This window comes from Heptranchias perlo, unplaced genomic scaffold, assembly GCF_035084215.1.
Source record: "Heptranchias perlo isolate sHepPer1 unplaced genomic scaffold, sHepPer1.hap1 HAP1_SCAFFOLD_181, whole genome shotgun sequence".
NCBI classification, from domain to species: Eukaryota; Metazoa; Chordata; class Chondrichthyes; order Hexanchiformes; family Hexanchidae; genus Heptranchias; species Heptranchias perlo.
Window position 1 is genome coordinate 695,072 of NW_027139088.1, and position 10,784 is coordinate 705,855.

At 46.2% G+C, this 10,784-nt stretch overlaps 1 non-coding gene across 1 annotated transcript; it reads left to right on the forward strand.

Annotated features, from left to right (window-relative positions):
* The first annotated feature begins 10,401 nt into the window (after positions 1–10,401).
* Positions 10,402–10,473, forward strand: trnag-ucc (transfer RNA glycine (anticodon UCC)). The gene has a single exon. It is a non-coding gene; the product is annotated as a tRNA-Gly (tRNA).
* The last annotated feature ends 311 nt before the right edge of the window (positions 10,474–10,784 follow it).

A 10,784-nucleotide genomic window follows, 5' to 3' on the forward strand; every position in this document is an offset into this window, starting at 1 on the left:
CGATGAGCCGCCAGTTCCTCCAGTTAAAAATTTGGAAGTCATGATCTTTGGCCCCACAATCTCCACATCCTTGCCAGGGATTCCATCCTCACCCCTGGTTTTTAGATTGGTGAGTCACTCACCAATCACTCAAGCCCTTACTGACTTGCTTTGGATTCCAATCTCCTCAGCCTATAGTTTATTTTTATTCTTTCTCACACTTGAATCCATCAGGGCCTCACCCCTCCCTATCTCTATAAACTACCAGTTCCGACAGCCCCTCCCAAACATTCTGCTCCTCCACCTCTGGCCGCTTGTGCATCTGCAGTCCATTTGTCCCACTTCTGACAGTCGTGCCTTCAGCCATATCCACGCTCCTGAATGCCCTCCCTAAGCCCCTCCATCTCCATTCCTCCTTTCACGTATCAGACGTGGCTCAGTGGTAGCAGTCTCACCTGTGAGATAGAAGTCTGTGCATTGAAGTCTAATTCCAGAGACTTGAACATATAATCCCGGCTGACCCCTGCAGTCCTGAGGGAGCACTCGACTATCGGAGGGTCACTACTGAGGGAGCACATTACTCTCGGAGGGTCAGTACTGAGGGATCACAGTACTCTCGGAGGGTCAGTACTGAGGGAGTGCTATATTGTCGGAGGGTCAATATTGAGGCAGCAAAGTACTGTCTGAGGATCAGCAGTGAGGGAGTGCTGCACTGTCGGAGGGTCGGTACTGAGGGACTGGCGCACTGCTGGATGGTCAGTGCTAAAAGAGCGCGGTACTGTCGGACGGGCAGTACTCTGGGAGCGCTGTACTGTTGAAGGTGCCGACGGTAGGATACTTTAAGCCGAGGGCCCATCTGCCCTCTCAGGCAGATGTAAATGATCCTACAGCAATATTCGAAAAAGAGCAGGGGAGTTCCTTCCAGTGTCCTTGCCAATATTTACCCCTCAACCAATGTTTATAAAACCGACTTACTGGCCATTTATCTCATTGCAGTGTGTGGGAGCTTCATGTGCGCAAATTGGCTGCCACGTTTCCTACATTAACACAGCGACTACTCTTAACAATGTTCTTCATTGACTGTTTAGGGACGTCCCGAGGTCAAGAACGGCGCTATATAAAAGCAAGTACTTTCCTTCTTTCAGACCTTCCAAGAAACCCATCTCTTGCTCCAAGCTTTTGCCGTCCTTCCTACTATTTCCTTCCTTGGTCAGGGGTCGTCGAAATTCTACTCTTGAAAACCAATCATATCCCCTCCGATTCTCCATTTACTTCTCCTCCTTTTACACCCTCCTGAAACACACTCTTTGACCAAGGTTTTCGCCAGTCCTCCTGATATCTTCTTATTCCGTTTACTCCTCCGTGAATCCGCTTGGGAATGTTTATTCCATTAAAGTCGGTCTGGGAATGCAAGTTGTTGTTAACTTTCATTGGAATGTGTTCATTAGTTGTCCACTGTATGAGGAAAAGAAGTTTCTGGGATCATATTCTTGTACCAGAAAGATATTTATATCAGAGACGGACATGCTCACATAAATAAACATTGGAAACTGCTCGTGGACACCGTTTTGTTCGAACAACATAACTTGGTTTATGTTCAGGCATCGCCTTGAAATCGGTTTGTACAACCGTGAGGGATCCTTTAGGGGATCCTTGATCTCATAGGAGACCAGCAACACTGACAAGGATGAAGATTTATTCGTTATTCTATTCGGTTAAACCACATAGTTCCAGAGCAGTTTCGGTGTCCCAATATAGAAACAACATTAAAGCCATAGGGAGAGCACAATGTAGATTCACTCGAATGAGGCCAGGGAAGGGAAACTTATTTGGAAAGACTTGAAAAAACAGGATTATTTCCATGGGAATAGAAAAGACGAGACTTAAATCTTAAACAAAAACAGGCCATTCGGCCCAACTGTTCCATTCCGGTGGATATGCTCCACACGAGCCTCCTCCTGACTTCATCTAACTCTTTCAGAATATCCTTCTGTTCCTCTCTCCCTCGTGTACTTATCCAGCTTCCCCTTAAATACATCTCTACTATCCGCCTCAACTACTCCAGGTAGGAGCAAGTTCCAAAATTCCATCCACTCTCATGGTTAAAAAGTTTCTCCTGAATTCCTTATTGGGTTTGTTAGTGACTATTTTATATTGATGACCCCAAGTTTTGGACGCCCCACAAGTGGAAACATCTTCCCGACCTCTAACATATCAAACCCCTTCCTAATTGGAAAGACCTCTATTAGGGCAATCCTCAGCCTTCTCTTCTCGAGAATAAAAATATCCAGCCTGTTCAGTCTTTCCTGATATTTATAACCTCTCAGTTCTGGTATCATTCTAGTGAATCATTTTTTGCACCTTCTCCGGTGACCGTGTATCGTTTTTATAATATGGAGACCAGAACTGTTCACAGACCTGAAATGTTAACACTGTTTCTCTCTCCACAGATGCTGCCTGACCTGTTGTGTGTGTCCAGCATTATCTGATTTAATTACAGTTTACTGGTCTAACCATGCTCTTGTACAAGTTCAACATAATATCTCTGCTTTTCAATTCTATTCCTCGAGAAATGTTTGCATTTTTATGGCCTTCGCCCCTCTGCAAAATAGCCAGCTTGTCCCTCAGTTTGATGGCCGCCTTGCCCCTCAGTATGATTGCCAGCTTGCCCCACAGTATGATGGCCGCCTTGCCCCACAGTATGATGGCCGCCTTGCCCCACAGTATGATGGCCGCCTTGCCCCTCAGTAAGGTGGCCGTGTTGCCCCTCAGCAAGATAGCCAGCTTGCCCCACAGTAAGATGGCTGCCTTGCCCCTCAGTATGATGGCCGCCTTGCCCCTCAGTAAGATGGCCGCCTTGCCCCTCAGTAAGCCTTGCTGGCAGACATTTTGTTTTCAGTTCAGGGCGGGAGTGAATGGTTCCCTTTTACCCACTGTGTGCTGTACATGTCCAGGAGCTGTCACTGTTCCATACATGGGCCGTAAAGTACAGAGAAGGAGAGACACACTGAGAGAGGTATTTTGTTCAAATGTGAAGGCACTGATTTTTTACAGGTATATGTCTCAATTTTGTGTTTATTCAGGGCCACCATTTGTTGTCAACACAGCACTGGGACATTTATTACAGAGTCCCACTCCTCACTGGGAAAGAAACACAGTGTACAGAGGACAGGAAATATAAAGTGAAACACAGATAAAGGTCTGAATGGAGATCAGAAATTGCACAGATAAAACACAGGTGCAGATCTCGTTGTTATGTTTAATAACTGTTTTTTTTATTCGTTCATTGGATGTGGGTGTCGTTGGCAAGGCTAGCATTCATAGCTCATCCCTAATTGCCCTTTAGAAGTTAGTGCTGACCTGGCTTCTTGAACCGCTGCAGTCCGTGTGGTGACAGTTCTCTCACAGTGCTGTAAGGAAGGGAGTTCCAGGATTTTGACCCAGCGACGATGAAGGAACGGCGATATATTTCCAGGTCGGGACGGTGTGTGACTTGGAGGGGAACGTGCAGGTGGTGTTGTTCCCATGTACCTGCTGCTCTTGTCCTTCTAGGTGGTAGAGGTCGTGGGTTTAGAGGTGCTGTTGAAGAAGCCTTGGCGAGTTGCTGCAATGCATCATGTGGATGGTACACACTGCAGCCACAGTGCGCCGGTGGTGAAGGGAGTGAATGTTTAGGGTGGTGGATGGGGTGCCAATCAAGCGGGCTGCTTTATCTTGGATGGTGTCGAGCTTCTTGAGTGTTTTGAAGCTGCACTCATTCAAGCAAGTGGAGAGTATTCCATCACAATCCTGACTTGTGCCTTGCAGATGGTGGAAAGGCTTTGGGGAGTCAGGAGGTGAGTCACTCGACGCAGAATACCCAGCCTCTGACCTGCTCTCGTCGCCGTAGTATTTATATGGCTGGTCCAGTTAAGTTTCTGGTCAATGGTGACCCCCAGGATGTTGATGGTGGGGGATTCGGCGATGGTAATGCCGTTGAATGTCAAGGGAAGGTGGTTAGACTCTCTCTTTTTGGAGATGGTCATTGCCTGGCACTTATCTGGCGTGAATGTTACTTGCCACTTATGAGCCCAAGCCTGGATGTTGTCCAGGTCTTGCTGCATGCGGGCTCGGACTGCTACATTATTTGAGGGGTTGCGAATGGAACTGAACACTGTGCAATCATCAGCGAATATCCCCATTTCTGACCTTATGATGGAGGGAAGGTCATTGATGAAGCAGCTGAAGATGGTTGGGCCTTGGACATTGCCCTGAGGAACTCCTGTCGCAATACCTTGGGGCTGAGATGATTGGCCTCCAACATCCACTACCATCTTCCTTTGTGCTAGGTAAGACTCCAGCCACTGGAGAGCTTTCCCCCTGACTCCTATTGACTTCAATTTTCCTGGGGCTCCTTGGTGCCACACTCGGTCAAATGCTGCCTTGATGTCAAGGGCAGTCACTCTCACCTCACCTCTGGAATTTAGCTCTTTTGTCCATGTTTGGACCAAGGCTGTAATGAGGTCTGGAGCCGAGTGGTCCTGGCGGAACCCAAACTGAGCATCGGTGAGCAGGTTATTGGTGAGTAAGTGCCACTTGTTAGCACTGTCGACGACACCTTCCATCACTTTGCTGATGATTGAGAGTCGACTGATGGGGCGGTAATTGGCCGGATTGGATTTGTCCTGCTCTTTGTGTATGAGATTTTTGGACTGGTATGTAATGTGTATCTCAGTCTGCACTAATAGAATTGATACTCTATCTTTAAATCTCATTCTCCGAGTACATTCTGAACAGGTATCTAATTTGTTTCTCAGGTTTACTATCTTTCAATATTTCTCAATCTGATACTCGACCTGAGTTTTGGACTTGTATGCAATTTGTATCATATGATACACTTTTCGAATGGATATTGCATGTATTAAAGTCATGTGTGTGAGAGTTCTGGGCTAGTATTCAATTTGAATCTCGGGGAACATTATTGGGATTCATTCTGTACCTTTGAATCGGGTACCATGTGTGATTTCTATCTGGTATTTAATTTGTAGCTAATGTTGCTCTACTGTGAGAGTATAACAGTGCCTTTCACTCTGAGAGTGTGATTTTGGACTGGGATTTTGGCATCTACCTGTCAGCGGGACTGAGTTAGGGGGAAATGGAACAGTGTCTGCCTCACCTACTCTGCTTGACTGTTGGATTGAAAATGTGTCTCTGGAAATTGTGATCAGTGTGGGACTGACTACTTCTGCTGTCTGAGACTGTGGAACTGATGACCTGTCTGTGTCTCTGTGCTCTGTGAGTGATAATATACTTACTGTGTGTGAGAAGGAGCTGGCTGCATTGTTCCTTCTGCCTCGGGTGGAGGAAGCATCACATTTATTCTGGATCGTTCAAGGGTTTGCCTGTGGAAAGAAAATTATCTCTTGTTACTCAGGAACATGTGAGGGAGAAAATTCAGAAGTGATCAGTTAAATATCTCTGTTAATGATCATTTTGAATATCCACAAAATGAAATCCAGTGATACAAACAGTGTCAGTGTCTGACTCCACTGCAGTACTGCAGCACTCAGCTTCTGCATACCAGGTGTGTTGGGCTGTTTTACAACAATTTAATGACATCCAGACACGGCCCAACCCCTGCACCGATCCATGAATGGGACGACCCGATGGGGCAGGGGCCTTTGTACAGGTCAGGTTTCTAATCCCCTCTCCCATGGGACTAACCGTTCAACCGAAACCAAACAGCCGCTGTTTAAAATGTGTCCTTCACACTTCTCACCTGATGCCTGCAATAGATGCTCTTTGTATAACTCCCCACATCCTTACTGTCCGGCTCTGTTTCCACTCTTCACTGTCCAATAACAATAAACAGGGTGAGACTGGAACTAAACCAGGACCATTCACTCCTGGTTTGGGGAGAGAAAGCAGCAATGATTTTAATAGCAGGTTCCTCCCATTCTCTCTCCCTTCCCCTGGACACACCCTGTACACACACAGCCCGAGAATGACCTCTCCTTTCCCCCCTCTCACTCCATGTTCCGTGACCAGTTCCTAATCCACTCCGCCTCTTACAAACAGCCCCCGGACTCCCCCAGAACTTCCCCCGGACTCAATGCCGATCACTGAGCCCATCTGCGGACACGGTCCCGAAGCGATGATCTGCTGTAACGAGGCTGCTCTTTGCTCCCTTCCCCCGGGGGCCGTGATCGCTCCATTCCCAGCTGTTTTAAACCATCTTCTTCCGCTCACTGAGGGAATGGCGCCCACAATTCCCAATCCAAAAATCGATGGAAACTTTCCCCAATTGGAATTTTTCCGAGTCTGAGCAAAGGAAGTGGGTCTGGGGGAAAGGTCAGAGGGAATGGGGTCCACAGTCAGTGCAGGAACAGGCACGAGAATGGGAAACAGATGGGATTCCACCAGTGCCTAACGCTGGAATCCAGACTGACTTTACAATCTCCAACTATTAAACTAGATGTTTCCATCCCTGCTGTTTCTCTCGGGGTCTTTTGATGGTAAAGAGCCTTTCAGAGATAAAGTGAGCGGCTGTGAAATCAGCCAATGGATTCTCTTCATTAATGGCCCCTATAATGTGTGACTGGGAGAGGATTTCCCAAACCAATCCTGGAGAAACATGGGAGGAAAGTGGGAGTCGGTGTATTTGCTGGGACCGTGTAGGGTTAATATCAGGCAGCAACAGTCTCAGATTAATTTAACCGGAGTGAAACTGTAGGTCACTGAGAGTAATATCGAACAGCCCTGAGCTGTAAAACTGCAGATAGTACAACAGGCATTAGAGGGTTAAATGTGACCCATTGTTTCTGTCCCTCTCTGTACTGTCCCCGAGTGTGGGATTAATAGTGTTTCTGACCCTTGTACAATATCAGTGAGAGATGAGATTGCATCTTCTGTCTCTCCAACGCGATCTTTCTGGATAAAACGGCACTTTACCGGTCAGTCTGGAACTAATACTGTTAACGTCTGTCTGTCACTGTGTCTCACCGCTCTCTCTGTCTCTCTCACCGTGTCTGCCTCCCTCTCTCTCTCTGGTGCTGTATATGAAGGTGGATACTGCTATTGAGCGTAATTTGGACACAGATAGTGAGTGTAAGACTGATACTGTCTCTCTCTCTCTCTATTGCTGGACATGAAAGTGGGATACTGTCTGATATAAAATAGAGAGAATGAGATGTCCGGGCCGGGCCTCACTGTAACTGGGGATGTTTCGGCTCCAGTCCCAGTTCATGGTCATAATCTTTTCACAGATTCAGGGCGAGAGTCTCTGTGAGACGGTAACACTGGCGGAGAAACTCCTCGTCATAACTCAAACCCCAACACATGAGATTCTCCAAATAAGCTGGAATAAGGTGTTTGTAAAACGCTGAACCCGTCTGGGAGGGGATGTGTGGGGAGATAGAACAGGGAAACAGACTGAAATGGAGGAGCCGAGTTGACTTGTTATTGAATGGACTGTATTTAGGCAGGAATATTAACGATTTCTCATTGTAACGGGGCTTATTTGAAAGCTTCGGGTTTTGGGAACCCTTGAATATGAAGCCCGGGTCTGTCAGGGTTTGTGCGGAGCGCTGAGGTTCGGTTCTATTATCGATAAACGGTTTGAAACTGTGGGATGGAGAGAACTGGAGGTGGAGCTGGAAGATCAGAGGCCGATCTCCACTCTGTCACTCTGACTGTCTCCTCCCCTCGCGATTTCTCTGTTTAATCCCCCATATGGAACCAAAGCGGGTCGGTGGACTCGAAACACGGTTTACTCGTTAACAGGACGAAAGGCGAGTAATATTCCTGATCTCCTGGGACCAGGCAATTCACTGTTATTTGTTTCTGTACAGAGTTACATTTCAGTGATTCCCCAGTGAGTTTGATGCGTTATGGAAATAATTCAACAAAATAGAACAGAAACGGAGCGAAGCGCTGAATTCCACAGATGTAGAAAGGTTAGTCGAGCAGTTCTGGTGATTCTTTACGAGCCCAATATGGGAAGTAGTTTAAATAAATACAAGAAACCTGGTGATGTGTGGGCTGGGGTCTATAAGTCACCGTTTAAAGTACCGGACTGTGGTCACTGCCCCGACTCCAGTCCCATTAATACCTCATCTCGTCCACAACGAGAAAAAAGCAGCTCAAAGCCACACTGGTAGCATGATATCAGGGTCTCCCTTCAGACAGTAACCAGCCCTTTCACAGATACAGAGGGTGGCTCTGAAAAGAGCCTTTATATCGAGTTACATTGAAACTACAGCACAGAAACAGGCCATTCGGCCCAACTAGTCTATGCCGGCGTTTATGCTGCTCATGAGCCTCCTCCTTCCTTACTTCATCTAACCCTATCGGCATATCCTTCTATCCCTTTCTCCCTCATGTGCTGATCTATCTTTCCCTTAAATGCCCCTGTGTTATTTGCCTCAGCTGCTCCTCGTAGTTGCAAGTTCCACATTCTAACCACTCTCTGGGTAAAGCAATTTCTCCTGAATTCCCTATTTGATTTATTAGCGACTATTTTATATTTATTACCTGAAGATTTGGACTCACCACAAGTGGAAATATTTTCTCTACATCTATCCTAACAAACCCTATCATTATCTTAAAAACGTCGATCAGTTCTACCTTCAGCCTTCTCTTTTCTAGTGAAACGAAACCCAGTCTGTTCAGTCTTTCCTGATAAGAATATCCTCTCATTTCTGGTATCATCCTTGTGAATCTTGATTGCACCTTCTCCAATGCCCCTATGTCTATAATATGGAGACGAGACCTGTTCGCAGTTTTCCAAGTCTGGTCTAAACAAGGTTCTATACAAGTTTAACATAACTTCTTTGCTTTTCAACTCTATCCCTCTAGAAATGAATCCTAGTGTTTGATTTGTCTTTTTATGACCTGATTAACCTGGGTCGCTACTTTTAGTAATTTGTGTATCTGTACCACTAGATCCCTTTGCTTCTCTATCCCGTTTAGACTCTTATTATCCAAGCAGTGTGTGACCTCCTGATTCTTCATTCTGCAACTTTATTAATGCCCTCTTGCATTTTGATGCATTCTTCCTTTGTATTAACTAAATCCCCCAATTTGTTGTCGTCCACAAATTTTGGAATTGTACTTCCGATTCCCGAATCCAAATCGTTAATGTAAATTGTGAAGAACAGTGGTCCCAGCAACTGGAACTCCACTTCCCACCTTTTGCCAGTCTGAGTAGCGACCCTTAACCTCTATTCTCGGCTTTTAGTTTTGTAGCCAACTTACTATCCATTCTGCCAGCTGATCCTGACTCTACGAGCTCTGAACTTAGCCATGAGTCTACAATATGGTACATTATAGAAGACCTTCTGAAAATCCAAATATATCACCTCTACTGCATTAAACTTGTCTGCACTTTCTGTTCCTTCTTCAAAGATTTCAATAAGGTTGGTCCTGTCCGTTGGGTTATCAGATTAAGCCTTGGCCGGTTTACTTGCTCTTGGAGCTCACAATGCTGGTTTTCTTCGGCAGCAGCACGGCCTGGATATCAGACAACACCCTGAGCGATGGTCACCCGTCCCAGCAGCTTGTTGAGCTCCTCGTCGTTGCGGATGGCCAGCTGCAGGTGTCTGGGGATGATGCGGGTCTTCTTGTTTGTCCCGGGCCGCGTTGCCGGGCAGCTCGAGGATTTCAGCCGTCAGATACTCGATGCACAGCAGCCAGATAGACCGGGGCTCCGGCACCCACACGTTCAGCATAGTTCCCCTTTCGCAGGAGCCTGTGAACACGGGTAACAGGGAACTGCAGTCCGCCCCGGGATGAGCGAGACTTGGCCTTGGACCGAGCTTTACCGCCGGTTTTTCCTCTTCCAGACATTTCCACAATCTCACAAACACTTTCACAAAGAATGAAGAAATCCTCCCGCACTCGCCCTTCTTCTACCTTCTGGAGGAGTACAGTGGGGGCACTTGTGATGGGTCTCTCTCAGAGTGTTTACACTGCCCGCTCACCCTCACTGATATTCTATCTTTGAACTGCTGTAATATTGTCCTTTAGTAATATTGCTGCTCCTCCTCCTTTCCCTATTTCCCTGTCCTTTTTAAAGTTCTTATGGACTTGAATATTAAGCTGCCATTCCTGCCCAGTTGGTGGTCAGGTCTCTGTAATGATTTAATGGAATTATTTAACTTTACTCAATGGCTGATGTGAGCTGTGGTAAAATGTATTTCCAGCTGGTCAAGTATTGCAGGTATCGACTGTCTCTTCAGTCCGATATCAGGTGAAGAATTACTGGCTGGTGTGGAATTTCCATTGATTGGGGGTTGGTGAAATCTACTGGGCGGAAACAGGAACTGCAACAGAGCGAGAAAGGATCCGTCAGAAACCAGTGAAAAAGAAGAACAAAATCCATCAGCCTGCAGTGTCTGGTCAGGGTCTGATGTTTGGGAACTATTTTATTATCGATTATTTTCAGCGGTGGTGGTATAGTGGTGAGCATAGCTGCCTTCCAAGCAGTTGACCCGGGTTCGATTCCCGGCCATCGCAATTAAGTGTTTTTATTATTTTATTTCCATCAGAAACTGTTAAGTTTACAATCGAATTTGATGCAGTTCAGTTGGATATTGTTTCCAAGACAGAATCGAGTGTAATTGCAGTAAAATGTTATCAACCTTCATTTCTTTTCCCTATCGAAGGAAAAGAGGAAAAACATGCTGGAAATACTGATTTGCCAAGGGTCGAATGAGAGTGAGGAAGGGAAATGATATGTTAGCCTTTATTGGAAGGGTGTTGGAATATGAGAGTGAGGAGGTCTTGCTGCAATTGTAGTATGAGGAAATATTGTTCAAAATTGGACA